The sequence below is a fragment of the Monodelphis domestica genome, chromosome 8 (genome assembly GCF_027887165.1).
Source record: "Monodelphis domestica isolate mMonDom1 chromosome 8, mMonDom1.pri, whole genome shotgun sequence".
NCBI classification, from domain to species: domain Eukaryota; kingdom Metazoa; phylum Chordata; class Mammalia; order Didelphimorphia; family Didelphidae; genus Monodelphis; species Monodelphis domestica.
Window position 1 is genome coordinate 63,630,148 of NC_077234.1, and position 23,935 is coordinate 63,654,082.

Here is a 23,935-nt window from a genome sequence, read left to right on the forward strand (position 1 = left end):
AGGAGATAATGAGAAACACATATCAAAAACCAGGGCTTATGCTGCAGAAGGGCAGGGCTTTCATTTCATTGGATGGATAAATTCTGGGCCTAAGAAACAAGATTCACATTAACAAAATAGCCCATTACAGTCTCCTGATTCTCCATCCATGTCTTTAATGGGAGACAATTGTATGCTGCAAATGTTATCTCCACTGAATAACAATCTATAGTAAATCAGCTTTGCAAATAGGAAAGTTACCAGCTCCAGTTTATAGCAATTTCCCCCAGACTGAGGTCCACAGAGACAATGAAAATGCCCAGAACACTTACTGCTTAATGACTGCCATCCCATACCACCTGGATGCCTATGCTTAATAAGGATGGCTATTACGAGATTTTGGAAAACACCTACAAATAATAACATCATTGTATAATTTCAAGTACACATCAATTTAAATTCATGCAACAAAAAATACATATTTTAATAAATTCCACAGTTACTCCTTTCCACTCAAACCCCAATGTGTATGTGCCATTTTCCCCAAAAGAATGTAGGCAGTTTGAGGGAAGGACTGCTTCTTAATCTTATTTTATTTTTGTTTTTATATATAACCCATGACTGGTATGTTACAAATAATTAATAAATAAATTCTGAATTGGATAGATCAAGAGGGGATCATTCTATGAAAGTTAAGTGCCCAAGGTTATGTGACTGATGGCCTCACGAAAGGAGATGGTTGGTTGGTTTGATTCTTTCTAAAGACCAAATTAGACAAGATTCCAGCCCCAAAAGGAAGTGAATGAGACAAAAGGGCTTGCTGTATTTCCAGTCTCAAAAGTCAGAACTTCTTTATAGCTAAAGGAAAAATAAAAAAAGGCTTCCCTGCCTAACCAAGTTAATGACCAAGACTCCCCTGGTGAAATTCAAAAAAAAAAAGACAGTATCATCCCAATCTGGAGCAAAATTACAGAGAGAAGCATCTCTTTATGTTTCCCTTTCTTGCATTTGGGCCATAGCATACACTTCTGTTTTTCTGAAAACAATGAATTGACAGAAGTACCATATATAAAAAAAATAATTACAGGGAATTCTCTGAATCTGAAGCAGCTCTGGCAATTCTATTTTCCTCTATTACACAGGTTATCCCAAGACACCACCAGAGAATTTCACAGATGATTGTTTTACTATTAACAGTCCACTTCTGAAGTATTTAGAACATAACACTCCTTCTGAAGGTCAAGCATACTAAGCCAGTTGATACCTGTTATTAGGCTTACAGCTATGTTACAGTGGAAAGAGCACTGGATTTTCACTCAAAGATCCTGGGTTCTGATTCTAGTTTTCTTTTTTCCCATTCAATGTTGGGGAAAGTATTCATTTTTGCTGGGCCTCAGTTTCCACATTTGCAAAATGATGAAAGTTATAGATATGCTTCAATACATTTTTGAGCAATATTCTTTGCAAACTTAAGGTTCATATATGAGATTTCAATCATATAAATTAAGATATCTGGTGGAATTATGTCTTTTCCCATTGCTCACAAAGGTAAATTTATTAGCTCCTTGATATCAGGACCTATTTTCATTTCTGTTTTTATATCCATAGAGTCTAGCACAAAGACTTTGTTGAATTGAATGCAACTAAATTGAATTGAGCTGAATTCTGGAACTGCTCTCTATATTGGTCTGCTTATATCATAGATGAAAACTGATTTATAAATTATAGCTTAAAGAGCTCTCCATAATATATTCCTATTTGCATGCTAGATATGATGGTAAAGCCAGTACCTATGATCTCATATATTTGCCTAGATGTAGTTTTCATAAAATCTCTCTTCTTCAATCACAGAATTTTTTCAAATGAGGTCCTATTATGACGGCAATAACATCTTGTAAATAGAAGAGACAATAACATGATTTGGCTGGTAATTGCAGCAGAAATAAAAATATATTATTTTCTGTTTATTGCCTCATTCTTTCACTCAATAAATATTAGTTAAACACTGACTTTGGAGATACAGCAATATATAAGAATAAAATATCTTCCTTCAAAGACTTTAGCTAAATACAGAAAGTAAAGTGTTTACAACCAGAATTAAAATACAAGACATACTGTGCTAAGTACCAAAAGAGTGGCAGCTCAAGGACAGAGCACCAGGCTGAAAGTCAAGAAGACTCGCCTTGCTGATTTCAAATCTGGTCTCAGACACTTACTAGCTGTGTGACCCTGGGAAAATCACTTCTTAACTCAATTTGCCTCAGTTTCCTCATCTGTAAAATGATCTGAAGAATGAAATACTAGACCATTCTAGTATCTTTACAAGAAAATCCCAAATGGGGACATGAAGAGTTGAGCATGACTAAAAAGACTGAACTAGAGCAATGAACCACATGAATGGTTCAAATAAAGTGTTGAGAGTGAGGAGAAATCACCTTAGGGCTGGGTTGACATAGGTTTATAGATTTAAAGCTGAAAGGGTTCTTGTTTTATATAACCCAACTCCCTCATTTTAAAGATAAGGAAACTAAGGCATAGAGAGGTTAGGTAAAGTATGCTTTGGCAAAGAGCACACAAGATTTGAACCTATGTCTTCCCATTTGAAGAGGACATGGAACATGAGTAGAATTAAGTAAAACATCAACTCCTCTACAATACCTCCTCAAAGCTTAATCAAGTATTTTATAATGAAATCATAGCATCCTTTTGGTGACTACCAAGTCCAACACCCATACCAGAAAGAAATCCTCATTATCAAAGACCAGATAAATGTTTGGACATCTACAGAGGGAAAGCCTACCACTTCTCTACAAACAGCACATTCCACTGTTGGACAGCTCTAGTTGTCAAGTTTTTGTTTGTTGTTGTTGTTGTTGTTGTTGTTGTTGTTGTTGTTGTTTGTTTTTTTAAGGAAGAAGAAAGTAGAATGCTAGAGACAGAAAAGAAGTAGAAAACCACAACCACAGAGCAAATATAAAAGATACATATTTTATATTGTGAATACCAAGTCCTACCTTAATTTTCAGTTCAACAGCTGATTAACAGTTTGGAAGCCAGCTACTTTGTTAGCAATATTTAGCTGAGAATTGAAGAAGTAAAAATAAATTAGAAAAGATTCAGTTTCTTTCTTAACACTGAGCAATATTATAGCTTAGTAAAGCAATACTCTACTATAAAAGAATTTCACAAGATCCTAGATTTTAAGGTATCAGAGGCCATCAAGTGTAACCCTTTGATTTTAAAGATAAGAAAAGGGAAGCCCAGAAACTTGTTCAGGGTCACATAGCTAGTGTTGGAGATAGGATTTAAATGTAAATTTTCTTGATTCTAGATTCTGCTATCTGCTACACCTTTTACTAACTCTTAGAATCTTATCTATTTAATATTATTTTATTTTTATAACTGTGAAATTTCTTCTTTGCATTTACCTCCCAAGTCAAGAATTAACTAAGCAATACCACTACTAAGTCTGGATATCAAAGAAATTAAAGATAGGGGAAAAGAACCTACCTGTACAAAAAATAAATAATAATAGCATCTCTTTTTTCGGTGGCAAAGAACTGGAAACTAAAGGGATGTTCAATTGGGAAATGCCTGAACAAGTTGTGATACATGCTTTTAATGGAATATTATTGTGCCATAATAAATTACAAACAAGATGATCTCAATGAAACTTAGACTTATTTGAAATGATGAAAACTGAAGTGAGCAGAACCAGGAGAATGCTGTGCCTAGTAAGGACAATAAAGTGTAATACTCAATTGTGAATAACTTAACTATTATCAATAAGATAAGGTTCCCAGACAACTCCCAAGAGACATATGACCAAAAAGGCATATCTACCACCATAGAAGGAACAGAGAGAGTCTGAATGCAAATTTTAAAATACCATTCTTTATTTTTCTCCATGAATTTTTTTCTGGTATGAGAATATATATCTTTTTTCACAACATGACTAATATGGAAATAGACATTATATGATAACCTAAATCATATCAAATCATATCACCTGTCTTCTTGGGTATGGTGAGGGGTAGAAGGAAGAGAGAGAGAACATGGATTGCAAAATATGAGAAAATGAACATTAGAAAATTATATTCAAGTATAATTTGTAAAAAAATAAACATTTGTTATAATAAAAATAAGCTGTATATAATTATCACAGTATCATGCAATTTTTGTACATAAATGGTCAAGTGTTACAAATGTTTGTCAAATTTGTAATAAAAAAACTTAAAAGAATCAAAAATGAATTTTTCAAATTTTCTATTCACTGACATAAATTTTAAACATATCTTAAGTGACTGACAGATTACCTTAACCAAATAATAACCTGCATTGGAAAGTCTATTCTTTTGCACTGTTATGTTGCTTAATAATATTATGATATTTAAAAAGCATCTGGCTGTACCAAGCCTGGTACATAGTAGACATTATAGAAATGTTAGTTATTATTGATATTATTTTATATTAACAAACAAAATTATTGTCACTTACCTAAAAATTTCATAAGTATTGTCTAAAAAAGTTTTTTATATGTAATCCAAAGAGATTTTTTAATAGTTTGTCTATATATAGGACTTTTTTCCAGCCCTTTCCTTAAAAACTTGGATTCTTGTTTTTAAAGCAAAGCCAAAGTAAGACGGGCAGTATAAATAGTAGGATCTGAATTTGTTTCTGCCATCCAGTGAGTTAAGTGAGAAAAAAAAGCCCTGATGGTCTGATTATTATAATTAAAGCAATAAGAAATAGAGAAAAGATCTCAGACTTCTAGAGCTAATGAAACTTCATATCTCTCTCTTAGTAAAGATGTTCACTAGAGTAAAAAGTGCTCAAAGCCAATCAGTAAGTTCAGCACAGTTCTCTGTTTAATGCTTCCACTGCAATAGAACACTATAAATCCTTCTTGTACATGCCCCTAAACTGCATCAACATAATTGATTGATCCAAGTCCCCAGAATGTTCAGAACTCATGCTTGGCCCTCACTCCTCTTGGCACTCATTGCATTCTAATTTCGTGGATTTCCTGGCTCATTTCCCACAGCAACTGTTCCCAAATTTTCATCTCTCATCAAGCCCCCAACCATACCACCCGCCCCTATGTTTACAACTCATAACTTAGCTCTCTGCTTCTCTGAGGAGATTCAGTCTATCTGATGGTAGCTCACCTCCACTTTTCTCAGCACTGTCACCCATTCTTTCTTTCATCCCTTTATGACTCAGAAGTAAACATAACCCTGCTAGTGATAGCCTGACACAAAGAGGACATGGCAAAATTGGGACACTGATGCACTGTTGGCAATTTGGAACTATGCCCAAAGGGCTTTAAATGACCGCCTTTCCTTTAACCCTGCCATACCACTGCTGGCTTTTTACCATAAGGAGATAAGAAGGAAAAAAAGATTTGTACCAAAATATTTATAGCCAAGTTCTTTTTGGTGGCAAAAAATTGGAAAATATGGGGATGCCCTCCAATTGGGGAATGGCTGAACAAATTGTGGTATATGTTGGTGATGGAATACTATTGTGCTCAAAGGAATAATAAAGTGGAGGAATTCCATGGAGACTAGAACAACCTCCAGGAAGTGATGCAGAGTAAGAGGAGCAGAACCAGGAGAACATTGTACACAGAGACGGATACACTGTGGTACAATCGAATGTAATGGACTTCTTTACTAGCAACAATGCAATGATATAGGACAATTCTGAGGGACTTATGAGAAAGAACACTATCCATATTCAGAGAAAGAACTGTGGGAGTAGAAACACAGAAGAAGAAAAAAAAACAGTTCCTTGATCACATGGTTCAATGAGGATATGATTGGGGATGTAGACTCTAAATGACCACTCTATTGCAAATATTAACAATATGAAAATAGGGCTTGATCAATGATACATGTAAAAACCCTTTGAATTGCTCATTGGCTAGGGGAGGGGGAGGTAGGAGGGGAGGGAAAGAATACAAATAATGTAACCATGGAAAAATATTCTAAATCAATTAAATAAATAAATATTTTTTTAAAAAGAAAGACAAAACAGCCTCAATTTTTCTGGGCTCAGGAAATAGTCTGGGTGGGTGGCAGAATGAATAGTTACTATTCTTCCTTGGCTACTTCTCCCATTCTTGCCAGTAGCCTCAGGGGTCATTCCCTCTTCAAATCTCTTCTTGCTTCTTTTTAGACAGGTGTACATTGATGTATGGACTAGATGATTCTGCAGGTCACATTTTTGAACTCATATCCCCAGAAGTGTCAGGCATAGGCCAACAGCTTTTCCACAGTGGAACAGAGTAATTGCCATTCCCCACTTTTATGGAGATAACCTTGCTTCTTAGTAACAAAAATCCTTCTGTCTCTTCTTTGGTTCCATCATTTCTCATTTTCTCTAGACCCTTCTCCAAAGATCTTCCTCTCTCCTTCCTACATCTTCATTTACTCCCTCCCCATTGTCTGTTCACATATGAAACAAAAGAAATATCATAAAGACTTCAAGTAAAATCAAATGAAACATGTTCCATTCTGTCCTGCCTGCCTGTCTCCATTCTGATTATCTCAGGGATAAACATAGAATTTAGTCTCTTTAGGTCACTCAATCATAGTCCAGGAAGAACTGCTAGTAATAGCATGTTTGTGCTGACTCAAGTAGTATTTTCCCAGATATGAGCACTTGCCTAACAGTAAATGAATTAAGATCTCAAATCTGTCATTAAAAACAGCCAACAACATTCAGCATGCAGCAGGAATGAACTGTTGTTTCTAAGAGCCCAGGTCAGGGAGACATCCAAACCTTCCAGTGCTTACCAGAGAGTTTGGCACCTAAAAGATGCTTAATTAATGTTTTATGGACTAACTGAACTTCATAATTATGTATTGATGATGCACAAGTTCCTATACAAAGTATCACTCATTGTCTAGAGAGGGTTGCCCAGTACCTTCTTTAGAGTATGTAATGCCTTCACCTCTTCTTAATCTGGCATAGATGCGACATGTTGATAATAAAGTCTATGTCATTAGAATACAAGCTCTGGCCGGTCTTGACAGATTGGAAATTGTTTTATTACATAGTCATATGCTTGTCATTTGAGGTCCAGCCTAGCAAAATTCACATCAGTGAATTGTTTTTGGTCATACCAATTCTTGAACAGTTTCCCAAATTTGAGATGGATTATGAGCTTAGAGAAACTTTGAAGACAGTTCAATGGACGTTAGAGGATCCAAAAGAACAATATAGGCAGGTATAGTAATGGCAGTGAAAACAACTCTGAAGCAAAGTAGAGCTCTAATTAATTGTAATGACCAATCTTGGTCCAGAAGAACAGAGAATGAATTGTACTTCCCTCTTCTAGGTGGAGAGATGGGACTTTGCTGTAGAATGTCAGACATGGTTTCTTCCATTATTGGTTCTTTATAGTTTGTTTAAGAAAAACAAAGGATTCTATGGAGGTATAAGACTGTATAAAGGGAAATAACCATTGTAAAAATCCATAAATAGAATTTAAATTGAAAAATGAGAGAGGGGTAACTAGATGGCTCAGTGACCTGATAGCCAGGGCCAGGGATGGGATAATTTTGAGTTCAAATCTGGCCTCAGACACTTCCTAGCTGTGTGACTCTGGGCAAGTCACTTAACCCCCATTGTCTAGCTCTTACCACTCTTCTGCCTTGGAACCAATACTCAGCATTGATTCTAAGTTAGTCAGTAAGGGTTTTTTTTTTTTTTAATGAAAGAAAAAGAAAGTAACTGCAGAGATCTGGGGTTCTATGACTCCACATATTTTTAGACTCTTTTAGAAGACCATCTTTAATCCTCACCATGTGTCACATTTCTAAACCTAGCATATAAGATGAGTAAAAAAAATACAGAGGTGCCATGCTGTTCTTGAATGCATATTAAGTCTCCAGTCTCTGTTTTCTCTCCATACTATCTAGACTTTTCCCCCTTAAGTTCAAAGTAATTGTTTTCTATCTAAAACTCAAAATATCAAGCTTGCCTGTTAATCCATGCTAATTACTCCAGTGTGAACACATCTGGAAGTCATGCTGCAGCTAAACTGGGTCAACTGACAGATCCAATACATCTTCCCGTGTGTTCATTTTGACATACATTCTGCTGAAAATAAGCAGTCATTAAGGAGGAGGAGAATTTAAGAATGACATTTCCCTAAGTGTACAATTATTATAATCGCTGAGGCTGCAGTCACTGCAGCCTGACCTTTCGTGGAGATCTCATTTTTTTTTTCTGCAATGGAAATGGCTTCATAAACTAGCCTAATGAAGTAGAAGCAAGCAGCCCACAGAACTAACCTAATATTTGGTGGTCTTCAGCTCTTCTGGGGGAAGGGAAGGCAATAATGTAGGTGATTCCCCTGTCCTTGAGGAAACACAGAATCACACTGGCATCAACTGGAAGCAGAAAAGGCGGGAAGGAGAAAGGAAAGAAGACAGGGTGGGAGTGAGGACAGGAAAGAAGGAAAGAAAGGAGATGGGGGGGAAGGGAGAAAGATAGGCCACAAGTTGTTATCATTTTAGCTTCCAGGTACAAAATTCCAGTTAACCTGTCTTAGCAATGGCCTTAGAGGAAGTACCTACTTTAATATCAGAGAGAAGTCATCCCCCTTCCCAGAACTCACTATAAAATTCTGCACATACTTGGCACTAGCTAAATGTTCGTTAAATAGCTAGGGATGTTAACTATAAATTGATTGTCTAGAGTCACCTAGTGAGATACAAATAAAGCTAAGAACAGATCTCAAGCTCTGGATTCCCAGTTCCCTATAAACAGCAACCAATAATTTCTCTAAGAATAGCAGCATAGGACATAGTTTAAGGAAAACTATTAATACTCATAAAATAATTTGTGTATTTAAAGTACTACTTTGGTATTTGTCGATTCATTAGAAAAAGTTGCTATAAATCACCCCAATTACAAGGGAAGAAAAAAACCCACAGAAATGTCTGCATTCGGTTTTAGTCTATGGTTTTGCCCACAAGAACAGAAGCCAGAGCAAATGATTATCTCCTATTTGTCATTATTTTTACTTTAATTGTCAGCAGGGCTGTATGCACGTTGCCTTGTGAATTTCCACATATTCAAGGACAAGCCAGACTAGTTTCTTTTGGTGTATTAGGAAACAGTCCAAGAAATGCAGCTAAAGTTTCCTGTAGATTTTTTAGAAGTTTACCATGAGTCAATGTGTTTATCATTTGAAAAGAGAGACAAAATATCAATTTTCAAAAGGGTTGTCAAGAGCATCCACAGTTATAATGGCACATTCTAATGGACCTTTTGTCTCTAATGAATGGAAAGGACACAGGATTTTAATACAGAGAATTAGGGTTCAAATTTTGATTCATTCAATTAATAATATGTGACCATAAACAAGTCACTTCATATTTCTATGCTTCGGTTTCCCGGTCTCTAACATGTAGAGGTTGGATGGGGCAGTGTGTGTGTATGAATGATTCAAAAGTCTCCTTTAGCTCCAAATACCACTATAGAATCTTTTATGAGAAGTGGCATAAATTTTGAGAGTTCTCCTGAATGTTTTCTGAAGGTTATCTTTAAGTTATATTTTGGAAAGGTTATGGGTGAAAGAAGAAGGGTAAAAAACAGTTTCTTACTCTGGGTTGAACTAATTCATCATAGGCACTTATGGTAAAAAAAAAAAAGAACAGTGACTTGTAGGATTTGAAGTCACTTTTCCTCCTGGCTATGTTGTCATAAATATTTAATAATGAAGACAAAGACACTGAAAAAAGGATTCAATTGTAGAATGGGAATCCATGGTAGAATGGGTAAAGTTGGTAGAGTTTTCCTTAGTGGTCTATCTATGTGCCAAATGCCCTATTTCCCTTTGGCAGCATCTTAGGCTTCATTTTAAAATGCAGAACAGGCTCCAGAGCCAGGAGTAAAGGAATCAAGGAATGCCCACACAACACTATCTCTACCTGCTATCTCTCTTTTGTTTTTGGCATTTTGCTGTTTAGTCACTTTCGGTTATGTCTGACTATGACTCCATTTGAGGTTTTCTTGGCAAATGTGCTACAATGGTTTAGTAGTTCCTTCTCCAGATCATTTTGATTTTGAGGAAACTTAGCCAAATGGAGTTAAGTGACTTGTCTAAGGTCACACAGCTAGCAAGTGTCTAAGACCAGATAATATTCAAGCCCTCCATATCTTATTTCCCTGTTCGCACTTCATTTTTTCATCATTCATTTCCTAGGTGATATTTTTATATCATTTCTTGGGCAAAAGGTTATTGTTGCTAAGATATGTTGGTATGGTATTTACATATTTGATTCACTGTGTATTGAGGTGTTACTCATTTTATATGTCTCATGTTGAAGCATTCCTGGGAAAATATTATTGTTAAAATGTTTAAGATGTTGGTTTTTCCAAGGAACACATTGGGATTAATAATTAGGATGATGGTGGTAGAGATAACAATAATAATAATGGCACTTACAGAGCATTTTAAACTTAGAAAAGCACTTTTAAAGTGTTATCTCATGTTATTCTCATAGAACTCTAGGAGATAGGTGCTTTCATTATTCTCATTTTATAGATATGGAAACTGAGACAGAAGTTAAGCGATTTGATCAATATTACACATCGTAGAAGTATCAGGGGCCAGATTTGAGCTTCAAACTAGATGGCTCTGGATTCATTGCACAATTTAGTGACCTGGTTGTCTTGAAATCATAACAATTTTCCAAATTCAATCTAAATCATTCTTCTTTTCTTTCTGAACTCCGGTTCTAAATAATTGTCACCTGTAGTGACAATAATGAGAAATAATATATATTGAGGAATTTACTCAATGAGTTGTCTATTTGACATCTCATAATCTGGGAAATACACATTCCTCATTTCCTTGTTTTTATTCCCTGTATGAATTATTATGAATATGAGAAACTGAAAATATTATTCAGTAAGTCTTGTGTTATTCTATGGCTATATGAAATAAACACATTGTTATCTGCAAATAGGAACATATAGAGTAACTGATCATATACTGGGATTCTGTCTTCTCTTTGAATCCTATGCGGAACATCTTCCTTAAGGATCTCCCCAAAATATATTCTCTCCTTCACTAGTGAATATATATTGAATGTTAGAATCAGGGTCAAGCTAGTAAACATCAATGTGGTAAAATATATGTATAAATATTTTCTAAAATACATACACAACACAATTTTAAAGTTTAACTTGTATGATTAACATTTCCTTAAGTCTATATAATCAACAAAATAATCAATTCAAGCCCTGATATCAGTGTGACATTTGGTAGTTTCTGAGATGCTAAACACTCAAGCAGAAAATTTAAGAACTGGCTTTTGCAAACCAGTTTGAACTGGCTTTAACCATTCCTATTAGAGTCCAGATATGTTTGTTCCATTGTCATCAATGATTAAAAAAAAATATTGCCACAGCAACATTCTCAAATAGATTCCATCGTATACCTACTTGCTGTCTTCTCAGTTTTATCTATACATGGGTTGATATGAAATGTCAAATATTTTGTGATTTCATTTTAACTTCAACTGTTCTTTGTTGTAGGGCAAGAGGAATAGAAGAAGTAAAAGATGCACTACCTACCCTCAAATCTTCCAATCTAATGTGAAATTTTCACTTATAGAGGTAAAGGTACCATAGAGATCATCTAACCTAGCTTCCTCATTTTATAGAGAAAAACAAAAACTAAGGACCAGGAAAAGTGATTTTCCCCCAGGTCATTCAATGAAGTCAGTGCAATAAAAGGGACTAGAATCCAAGTCTGCTAATCACTGACATCTGAGGTATGAAGAACAGAGGAAGAAAATAGAAGTAGTAAGCCCTATGGAGAGACTACAGCAGTTGCCTACATATTAGGGTGCTGGTTGTATGAAGAGAGAGAAGGGAAAGGATAAGAGAGATATTGTCAAAGTGAACTTGACGGGACTTTATATTTGATTAAATATGATAGATGAGAGACTCGGTAGAATAGTCATGAGAAATTGAAAAGCATTAAGGCAAGATGGATTATTAGATAATTGTAGAGCTCAAAAGAGAGAGGTCAGAGCTAGAGAGAGAGATTTGAGAGTCATCTGTGTAGAAGCAGTGGATTGTCTGTAATCCACCATATGGTTGATAAGCAACAGAGCTAGAATTTGAATCCTAATTTTCTGTCTTCAGAGACAGTATTTTCCCCCTCCCCCAGACATTAAGATTGAAGACATAAGAAAAGTAAAGGACCCCAAGGGAGAGGGCTGCAAGGGATGTGGTATCCTTTGGGTAAGCCCTGTTTTGGTCAACGTGAGAAAATGTTAGATAATTTTGATAATACAATAGTGTTTGCTGATTCATGGAACAGGGTGGCAAGACTATAAGCCATGCATACCAATCAAAGATGGAATAGGGTTGGTCTAGAGTAAGATTTCTCAGAAAAAGATTACGCCATAGGTGGAATTACTCTAGGTATTTTGTTTCTGCATAATGTGGGAAAAAATAGATGATTGTGTCAGAAGTTGATATTACAAAAGCTAGATGACTGGGGAATTCTCCATTTGTTGTTCTCTGTCAGGTGTGTCTGACTCTTCATGACTCCATTTGGGGTTTTCTTGGCAAAGATACTGGAGTGGCTTGCCCTTTCCTTCTCTAGATTATTTTACAGATGAGGAACTGAGGCAAACAGGTTAAGTGACTTGACCAGGGTTACACAGCAAGAAGGTATCTGCCACCAGATTTGAACTCAGGAAGATGAATCTTCCTGACTCCAGGCTTGGCACTCTATCTACTACACTTCCTAATGGTAGAACATATGAGAGTTAAATCACTGCAGATTTTGATGTAGAATTCACAAGGTTAAAACCTAAATCTAATTCATAATTCAGTGTTCTGTCCCAAATCCAATTATGCTTCTGTTTTAGGGATACTGATATCAAAAATGGGCCTAAAGAGGGCCATATTTGCCTAGATTCCTCATCTGCAAAATAAGAATAAATGTCACACACTCATAAGCACACCTTATATACCTTCACCAAACTAGAAATTGGTTCACTATGAAAGAAACATGCTTTCAACATTTTGGCATAACATTCTATAAGAGCTAGTATCATTCTAAATTGAGAAGTAATGTGATATTCTGGAAAGTCTGCTGAACTTGGAATTATGATAACTCAGATCAAATCCCATGCCACATGTTCTGGCTTATATGGCCTTGGGTAAGTCACTAAATGTTTTAGAATTTCAGTTTCTTTATATAAAAAGTAAGGATAATTATACTTATATATAATTATTGTGAGTAAAGTTTTTTGCAAACCATATATCTTTACATAGGGTTTCCTAAAAGTCTTAAAGCAATTTTAAGATTTAATAGACAGGATTAGAGGGCAGAGGTGGTATAGTGGACAGAGCACTGGCCGGAGTCAAGGAAATTCATCTTCCTGCGTTCAAATCTGACCTCAGACATGTATTACCTATGTGACACTAGAAAAGTCACTTAACACAACTTGCCTTAGTTTCCTCATCTGTAAAATGAGTTGGAAAAGGAAATAGCAAACTACTTTAGAATCTTTGCCAAGAAAACCCCAAATGGAGTCACAAAAAATCAGATACAACTGAAACAAATGAACAACAGCAAAAAGCCATGGCAAGATGCCATCTGAGATTTCTCTTAATTCTAAATTGACTATCAATAACACAATTAACAAAAAAATTAAAAAAAACTATTTTGTGCAAGATGAAAGACATTAAAGGTGAAATATAGAAATATATAGATATAGCCTAGATGTCCTAGTGTTTTCTGACCCTTTTAAGCCCTACCTTCTGTCTAAATTGCAACAAATAAGCGTACCATTTGTTTTTATTTGTATTCCTTGAACAAATTGCTTAAAGTTAGTTCAATGAATTATTTCAGCATCTTTCTCCCTTTTTGTTACATCTGTGTTCTAGCACTAGACTTAATAACATTGACTAGGACTTCTGATTTCATTGGCATAAAAAATGCCTGGATGAGGAAGCTCCCTCCTCTAATCCAGGTCAGCATTCTCTACAACTCAGTCTTAGAGCAATAGCCTCTCTAGAAGACAGAGACAGTAAATGACCAGCCTGTAGTGACACAAGATGAATGTGTCAAAGGCAAGACATAAACATAGCCCTTCCTAGCTTCAAGGGTAGTTTGCAATGCTTTATGCCAGCTGCCTCTCCAGTAGTTAGGATATCAGATAGAATTTTCTGATCAATTTTCATCACTGTCCTGGTGAAACCACCAAGAAATCAGAAGTAGAAATTGCAGTTATTTATTAGAATTTTTTTATTTTACTGCCTTCCCAGGCTATAAATGATTTAATAAACATGGTTTCTAGGATTCAATGAATCTTCCTCTACTCCTACTGCTACTTTATGGCATGAATTGATGTTATTATCTAGTGATTTTCATTGTCAGAGCTTTTTCACACATCTTAGCTGGATTTTTCCCCATTTTTACTCTATTCTCACAAGCTAAATCTTTCCCCCCCCCTCAGTACTTAAGAATGTTATGCTTGTCTGAATTTATATCCCAATGGTTTCATTAATCAAATAATATACTTAGAGTCAGCTTGTTCTATAGCCACTAAATTCACATAGACCCAATGTCATTACTGGTACCTTTCCTCAATTCTCCAGATGTTCTCCTTCTATCATCCCCCTACTCCTGAAAATATACCTTTTCAAAAGGCAGCCAAAAACAATTGAAGTCTTTTTTGATGTTCCATATTACTATAATTTCCTTCTTAATTTCCTATCGTTGTTTTTCTATTACAGTACATTCTTTACTTTGATCTTCTTTATGGCTCTGTTTGGGTTGTTTTTAAGTTGCAGCACTGCCATACTTTATAGCTAAATCTCATGCTTAAACATCTATATTTCTTTACACTGTGGAGCCTTCTCAATTATTTCCATATTCATTTGTATTTACACTTCAATCTAACATCATCTGCTAATGATACCCTATTCATTCCATTTCTCTTCTACTTGTTTAACAAAGATGATCCAAACTAGCTCCTGCTCTACAACCTTCTCCTAATTATCTTTTCTTCATCATTAATCAGCCTTCTTCAATCAGGTTAATATATTCATTTTTTAGTAAATGAACGAATGAATGGATAGATGATAAGTATAGAATGTTCCAACCAATGAATTCAATTCAATTCAATTCAATTTAACATTTCTTTAGCACCTATGACATACCAAGTTTCTGTGGTTGGAATTCAGTGTCTTGGTGCTGCAAAAAGAGGAAAAAAAAACTGAATCATTTCTGGGCCTAAGTAAGACATTCAAAAGGAATCCAATGGGAAAAAGAAGAAAGATGTAAAGGATTGTTTATGCTTCAATAATTTAAGAATTTGTGGTTTTGCCAGTTGGACATTCTTCTGAAACACATCACAATCCCTCCTTCTATACTTGAGTAGAATATATTTTACGAATCTCTGTAACCAAAAAAATTCATAATACTGTGATTGTTCTCACAATGAGCTTTTCTTAATTTACCTAAATTGGTCCTGATCAACATACTCAGGACTGTACTCAAAATCTTTCAGCCTAATTTTATCAGAGTTTTTGCTCTTTGGGGGTATTTTTTGAGAACCTGGTACCAAGTCCATCTCAAGATGAGGCATAGGGTACTACTTAAGTCAAAGAAAAGATTGCTTTATGACACTAACACTCTTTTGAGCAAATGATGACTGTTAAGTTCTATTTGCTACTCTTACATAGTTCCAAGTAATGAGAATCTCTGTCCCAGTAAATAGAGGACTGACTCATTTAATGGGGAAATCACAGGATTTTGCAAAGCTCCAGGAAACTCTCTAAGATTATATATTACAGAAGAGCTTCCTCAATGAAGACTATTTCTGTACCAGACACTCTCCCACACTAAAACAGCAATAAAATCATGAATCTACACTAAAGGTGATTTTATATATATATATATATATATATATATATATATATATATATATATATATGCATGCCTCTGCTAAGGCAGTAGGGAGAGGATTAAGTAAAGTAACTAAACTATATGCCTGGAAAGGTAGATTCCTGATCCACAATAATTTTCATATTTAGATTATATGTGGCCTCCATTAATACATTCCATGCTTTTTTAAGCCCTCACCTTCCATATTAGAATCAATGCTATGTATTTGGTTCCAAGGTAAGGGCTAGGCAATAAAGATTAAATGGCTTGCCCAGGGTCACACATCTAGGCAATGTCTTAGGTCAAATTTGAACCCAGGACTTCCCATCTCTAGGCCTGACTCTCAATTCACTGAGCCACATAGCTGATCCCTTTTTTTTCCACTCATGACTTTGTAATGATTGTCCCTCGTGCCTAAAATAATCTCCCTCTCATTTCTGCCTCTTGTATTCTCTGGTTTCCTATAAGACTCAACTACAACCCCACCTTCAGTACAAGAACTTTCCTACCCCAATCCACCAGTGCCCTCTGAGATTACTTTCCAACAATTCTTTACACATCTTATAATATATGTTACATAAATTTATTTATATAGGAAATATATATTCAGAATATATTGCATAATATATGTATATTGTGTGTTTATCTGCAAGTTTTACATGTCATATACATATATGTGTATATAGGTATATATAATAACATAGTTATTCATATGCTGTTATTATTCATAGTCTACTCCCCCAACCCAAATAATGTGAACTCTTGGAGGGCAGGTCAGTATTTTTGCTTTTTGTTGTATCCTCATTGTTCCTCATATTGCATTAGACAAAGTAAATACTAAACAAATATGTATTGACTAACCAAACTGTATTTCACAAAGCAATTGTGATTACTGTTTAGCTTCATAATTTTTAATATAAGGTCAGAGTTAGATCTAGAAAAGGCCCCAATGACTATCTAGTTCAACCCCTAAATTTTGCATGATGAAGTGAGATCAATAGAGATTAAGTGACTTGACCAAGGTCATACAACAAGTATAAGAGGTAGGATTTGAACCCAAGTCTTTTGACACTGGAGTCAATGCCCTATCAGTGTATCATATTGTACATGATGTAGTGGGTCTTGGCTGGATGCCTCCTGCAATGGAGAGTCTGCCCATACTTATTTCCAGTTATGAACAGATGTGCCACATTGTTTTATGTTCTTTCCAAATAAGATGTTTGTGATCTTGTTTACCTTTACCTACATTTCCCCTAATTTCAATTCTTCACACTATGTGTGATTATTTTGAAGCCAAACTGAATAACATCAAAGAGGTCCTATAATACCGCAAAATGAGATTCTTTTAGGAAAAAAATGGCCAAATTTTCAATCATAACACTGAGTCTGGGGCTCAGCAACTTCCTTCATTTCAACTGAAAGCTTCTGAATCCTCTATATGACCAAAATACTGCTACAAAAATTAATGTTATTAAACACATTGCAATGACCAAATAATCACATTTTTTGTGAATAAACTACAAATATGAACAGGTCTCAAATATCATAGATCCAAAAGGGAGCCCAGAGGTTCCTCATTTTATAGAAGAGAAAACTGACCAAGGATAGTTTAGTAACTTGCCCAAGCTCATAAAATGGTTAAACAGAAGATTTGAATCCAAGACTTCTGACTCCAAGGGTAATATATTTTTTTCCCTTGGGCAACATTGTCTACTGCCAAACAGCTTAGTTCCAGATTTGAGAGAGAGACAGAGACAGAGACAGAGAGACAGAAAGAGAAACAAAGAAAGACAGAGAGAGAGAGGAAGTGAGGGAGGAAAGAAAGAAAGAAAGAAAGAAAGAAAGAAAGAAAGAAAGAAAGAAAGAAAGAAAGAAAGAAAGAAAGAAAGAAAGAAAGAAAGAAAGAAAGAAAGAAAGAAAGAAAGAAAGAAAGAAAGAAAGAAAGAAAGAAAGAAAGAAAGAAAGAAAGAAAGGAAGAAAGAAAGAAAGGAAGGAAGGAAGAAAGAAAGAAAGGAAGGAAGGAAGAAAGAAAGGAAGAAAGAAAGGAAGGAAGGAAGGAAGGAAGGAAGGAAGGAAGGAAGGAAGGAAGGAAGGAAGGAAGGAAGGAAGGAAGGAAGGAAGGAAGGAAGGAAGGAAGGAAGGAAGGAAGGAAGGAAGGAAGGAAGGAAGGAAGGAAGGAAGGAAGGAAGATTGGCATTAGATCTATACGAATTTGAAATGTGTTTTAATTGGTAAAGGAAGCCAACTCTACCATAGTAGATCAGCTCCAGCTCTGCAACTTACATTCTTAGAGAATTTCTTTGGGGGTTGAAGAATGAAATAATTTCCCCAGAGCCTCACAGCTAGAATGTCTTAGACATAACGTGAACCCATGTATTCTGATTCTGAAGACAGCTTTCTTCATTATCCCATATCACTTCTTCCTCCTTCATTTTAAGTATATGCAAAGTTGGAGGACTGACAAGCTTTGCCCTAATGATCTGTTTCAGTGCTTCCCCATGATAAATCACCCCCTGCCCCACTAAAATCCCTTGCATTTGAGGTTATTCGTGCCATAAAAGATGAGCATCTTTATACCTTAAAATAAACAATTTTTTAGAGTGACTCCATTATGGAATATCAATCAAGGATTCCAGCTGGTCATTCCAGAAAGCAATTTGGAGAAGGCTTCATTAGCTCTTTTGTACAGTTTTGCAAAAGGCTAAGCACTATTCTGAATGCTTTTGACTTCCCTCTATACCATGTGTGTAGGCAAGCTTAATATAGGCGTATATATAGTTCATTCTACAAAACACAGCTGTGAGATTATTGTTTACAATTATAATAAAGAATAAAGCACAATGCAGAGGCCTGGGTACCAATAATAACTGATGTGGGCTGATTGAGAAGTCTTTTTTCCCACCACGTTTTCAAACACAACCCCAGAAAAGGAGGCCATTGGATGGCATTAGAGTCACTGAATTGCTTTCTCATCTGCCAGTCTATTTTCACTCAGATTTGCCTCCTGCTTTCACTGTCCTCATTAGTTACAATAAAGATTTTTAATGCTTTTTGGTAGCCTGGTAGAAAGGGAAAGGAGGAATCAGTAAGAACCTCGGTCAGAAAGATGGAGGTTCAAGTCTCATCTCAGGCATGATCCTGGCCAAATCTCTCAAACTCTCAATATATCCAGAAAATGTTCACAGACTTGAAGTTACAGAAGAGCTGCCGATATGCATTAGTAGAAAGAGTTTGGAAATTTTTAATACAAATAAAATCACAGTCCTGAGGGGAAATATTCACTGTCTCTAACTTAAGAAAAAATGAGAGGGAATTTCATCAATTGTGTGTGTGGGGTGGGGGTGGGGGGCTCCCAGTGTTGGAAACTCCCTCCAAGTACTCAGAGTTGTAACTCATCTATAACTTCTAGAATTAATGAATTAACTAAGAGGTAAAAGTCTCACATAACCACTGTGTATCAGAAGGAGAACTTGAGTCCAGTGAAGCCTTTATCACAGTTTCTTTCTTGGTCCCTATTTAGGTCTTTTCTTTCCAGAGCAGTGATGGCAAACCTTTTAGAGACCAAGTGTCCAAACTGTACCCTCAGGCATGTAAGCCTCCCCATTACCCCATATAGGGGAGGGAGGAAGTGCTCCCATTGGGTTGCTGGGCAGAGGAGGGAGCCATGTGAAAAATGTTCTCAGTCATGGTGGACAGAAGGAAGGGAGCAGCCTCCTCTAGCACACATGCCTTGGGTTTGCCAAATCAGCTCTGGAGTTTCCCATTTGGGACCTTGTCAGCTCCCATAGCCTCAATTCACATCTCTATGCAGAAGATAACAAGCTTTCTATACCCAGGCTGAATCTCTCTCCTTCCAGTTCTACATCACCAAATGCCTATATAAACATTTAGAATGAGATTCCAGTGACATGTCAAACTGAACAACTGAAAACAGAATTTCCCCAAATCCATAATCTTCGGAATGTCCTTTTCTCTACCAGGTATCACCATTTCCTTCAGGACTCACCTCAAGCGCCACGTTTTACCTCAGTATTTCCTGCTCCTCTCCTGCCTTTCCCCACAAATAGCTAGTATTTGCTTTCTATCAATTCTGTAATTAACTATAACTATGTACAGATTTGTATCCCTTGTTAGATCATTCGCTTCCTAAAGGTAAGAACTGCTTTGATGCTGTGTATATGCACATATGTACATACCGAAACACACATACTACATATATGCACATATGTTTGTCTGTGTATATATACATCCACATATATCGGTATGTGGATACAAAATGTGTGTATATATATGCATATAGTATACTACTATACATCACATGATATATGTATTCAACATTTCCTTAATAAATCAATATCTATCATTTATTGACCCAGCATCCTGCCTTCATGTAAAAATGTGGCAGAAAGATCTCTTCCCAGAGCTCGGCACAGAACTCGATCCTCCCGGCAAGAAGAAACTGTGGACATTACAGTTTCTAGTCCCATGTTACAGTAACCAGACTCCGGGTTGGGTAAAAGAAGGAGAATGTGGGCATCTTGGGACAGGAAATCTGGCTCCATGCACAAAAGCTGTTCAATCAATTCATCCATCCACCGAGCACTACCGTGAATCGTGTTTGCTTCACGTGTGGGTTCATTGAAATGATACAATTTTTCCACCCCATCTTTACCGGGGAGATTCCCGACCAAAGCCAGCACTCTGCTGCGACCTACTGGTGGACTGGAGAACTGCGAGTAGAATACCATATGTTTACTTTTACAAAAATCCATTTTTAGAAAATGTTTAATCTTTGTCATTGTAAGTGGAACAAAACAGATGTGAACCTGAAATAGAATCCCAGAATTTGCACATTGGAATGGATCTGCAGAGGTGCTCTTACACAAGCCGGCTGTGCCTTAACTAGTTTGAAACATGTCCAATCCTTTGTGGCCTCATTTGGGGTTTTATTTTATTCATTTATTTGTTTGTTTCTTTCTTTGTTTCTTTCTTTGTTCATTCATTAATTTATTTATCTTTTTTAACCCTTACTTTCCGTCTTAGAATCAATACTGGGTATTGGTTCTAAGGCAGAAGAGTGGTAGGGGATGGGCAATGAGGGTTAAGTGACTTGCCCAGGGTCACACAGCTGGGAAGTATCTGAGGCCACATTTAAACCCAGAATCCCCTGTCTCTGAGCCTGATTCTCAATCCACTGAGCCACTTAGCTGTCCCCACATTCATTTGGGATTTTATTGACAAAGATATCAGAGTGATTTGTCATTTTCCTCTCCAGCTCATTTGATAGATGATAAAACCGAGGCATACAGAGTTAAGTGATTGGCTCAAGGCCATGCAACTATTAAGTCCCTGAGTCCAGATTAGGACTCAGGTCTTCTTGAGTCCAGGGGTGGCTTTCTATCTTCTGTGTCACCTAGTTTACTCCACACCCCTAGATGCCTCCAAAGGGATGTCTTTAAATTTCATCAAGCCTAAATGGGACTCCCCTGACCCTGAGCTCACTCTCATCTCAAATCTCTGTTTCTGGTATCCTATTGTGTCACTGTGAGGAACTCCTTATGTGGAAACTCCCTTCACCAAAGCAGCTGGCAACCCAAATCTGTCTCAGTAGATAAGGTCTTACAAAAAGGTTAAATAAAGGCTTCATGATAACAAAAGACATCTACTGCCATAGAGGGAATTGTTGACATCCAAATGCAGATTGAAACATGCCATTCTTCACTTTATTTTCTCCATGAAATTTTCCCTAGTGTAAGTAATACGTCTTATTCTACAACACAGTGAGCATGGGAATATGTATTATATGATAACATATACACAGCCTATATCATATTACCTGCCTTCTTGGGGAGGGGGAGGAGTGGAAAAGCAAGAGAGAGCATAGATTTCAAAATCACAGAAAATGATCATTAAAAAATTTAATGACATTTATAAAAGTAAAAGACTTTTTTTTAAATAGAGGTTTAAGTGATTTTCCTAGGGTCACACAAATTGTAGATGCTAGAGGCAGGATCTGAACCCATGTCACTTGTCTCCAAGTCCAGCATTCTATGTACTTCACAATATTCACAATATGCTCTCTCTCTCTCTCTCTCTCTCTCTCTCTCTCTCTCTCTCTCTCTCTCTCTCTCTCTCTCTCTCTCTCTGTCTCTCTCTCTCTCTCTCTGTCTCTCTGTCTCTCTCTGTCTCTCTCTGTCTCTCTTTCTCTCTCTCTGTATCTCTGTCTCTCTATCTCTCTGTCTCTTTTGATTACACATAGTAGAGGCATCTTGGTAGCATAGTTGATAAGAGTTCTAGGCACAGAGTCGGGAGGACCTGGTTTCAAATTTGGCCTCAAACATTTCCTAGCTGTGTAATCCTGTACAAGTCACTTAACTCTGATTATCTGGTCCTTGCCTCTCTCCTGTCAGAACTGATACTAAGACAGAAGGCAAGAAAGGCACACACACACACAAATGCGTGTGTATACATAAGTAGCCAATTTTATGTCTTTTCTCTGCAATTTCCTATCCCCTTGATCCTCTACCCCTTGACCTTAGATTTCAAAAATCAGTGGCAGCCAAAGCCTACTCTTAATAGTTTTATGGGTGAAACAGAAGGCTTTAATGGAACAAAATAAACAGCATGGAAATCATTTATGTTAAGTGCTTGGAGATCCACATAGTGCCAGGAGTGAGGGTAGTGGAAGATATTGAGTATTTCTTTTTTTCCAACCTCTATAGTTTCAGGTTTAAGTCAATTCTCATTCTTCCCTTCAGCTGAGGGAACAAAGCTGTGCTCCTTGGCAGGTGTAATAATCTCCTGCCAACAAGACTGATTTCTGGAAAGTGACCTACAAAACGCACTGTGCATCACAGTTTTTTTGTTTTGTTTTGTTGTTCATCAGCTGATATTACTCATATTGCTGTGACATAGAGGCACATGCAAGTCATCTTCCTCCAGCAGCTCATAAGCGGAAGTCATTTTCCATACAGAAAAAAAAGTGAACTAAAGCCAAGAAAATTATTTATGAGTATGTAGGCCCTGTGGTTGAGAGAGTCTTATTTGGTCAGGTCAGTGTCGACAGAGACTGACATACCAGAAAGACATTCTCTTTGCAGTGAATTTTCTTTTTTTAATTTTTAATTTTATTTTTTTTTCTTTTTCTAAGAAGGGTAAAGGTGTTAGTGGGGAGGCCGAACATTAAAGAGGAGTGCTCAGAAGTCCGGCAAGTTTCACTAGCCAGGTATGGTGGCATGAGCCTATAATCCATGCCACTGGGGAGTGGCAGAGATTGGTAGATTGTGCAAGCTCAGGAGCCATCGCAGGGTTTGATGGATACAATGCTCATACTAAGTCCATCAGGACTAAGCTGATCATGTGTCTGAACTAAGAAGGGGGCCACCAGGCATCCTGATGAGAAGCCAAATGGCTCAGACCAGAGACAGAACAGATGAAAGTTTCCATGCCTATCAGCAGTGAGATCAGGTCCATGAGTGGCTACTGTACTTCCAAATTAAAGGATGAGAGAGAGACCTAGTTCAAAAAAAAGAAATTAAGAACAAAGAAAGGAAAGGGAAAAAAGCTACTGATCTCTGGCAACAAGGACACTGAAGGTCAACCATTAAATGGTCAGCCATTGAAATGTTTTCCCACAAACTATGAACTGATGAATAATGAGGACAATCACCAAAATTGCCAGTGGAAATTAAAAAAAAAATCTGTCAATTCTTTTGCTCCCAGATCTTTATGTTATGTCAAAAAAAAAAAAAAAGGACAAATCTACAGGATCACAGATTTAAATTTACAAAGACTCTTAAAGTCCATCAGGTCCAACTTACTGATTTTACAGATGGGAAAACTGAGGTGGATGATATTAAATGATTTCCCGAAGGTCCCATGACTAATAATTGCCTAAGAAAGTACTTAAAGCTAAGTCTTCCTGACTGATTCTGGAATTCTACCCAGCATACTATCTAATTGTCCCATGTACAAAATACTCTATTCAATTTACTAAATATTTAAATCCAAACTAGGTAT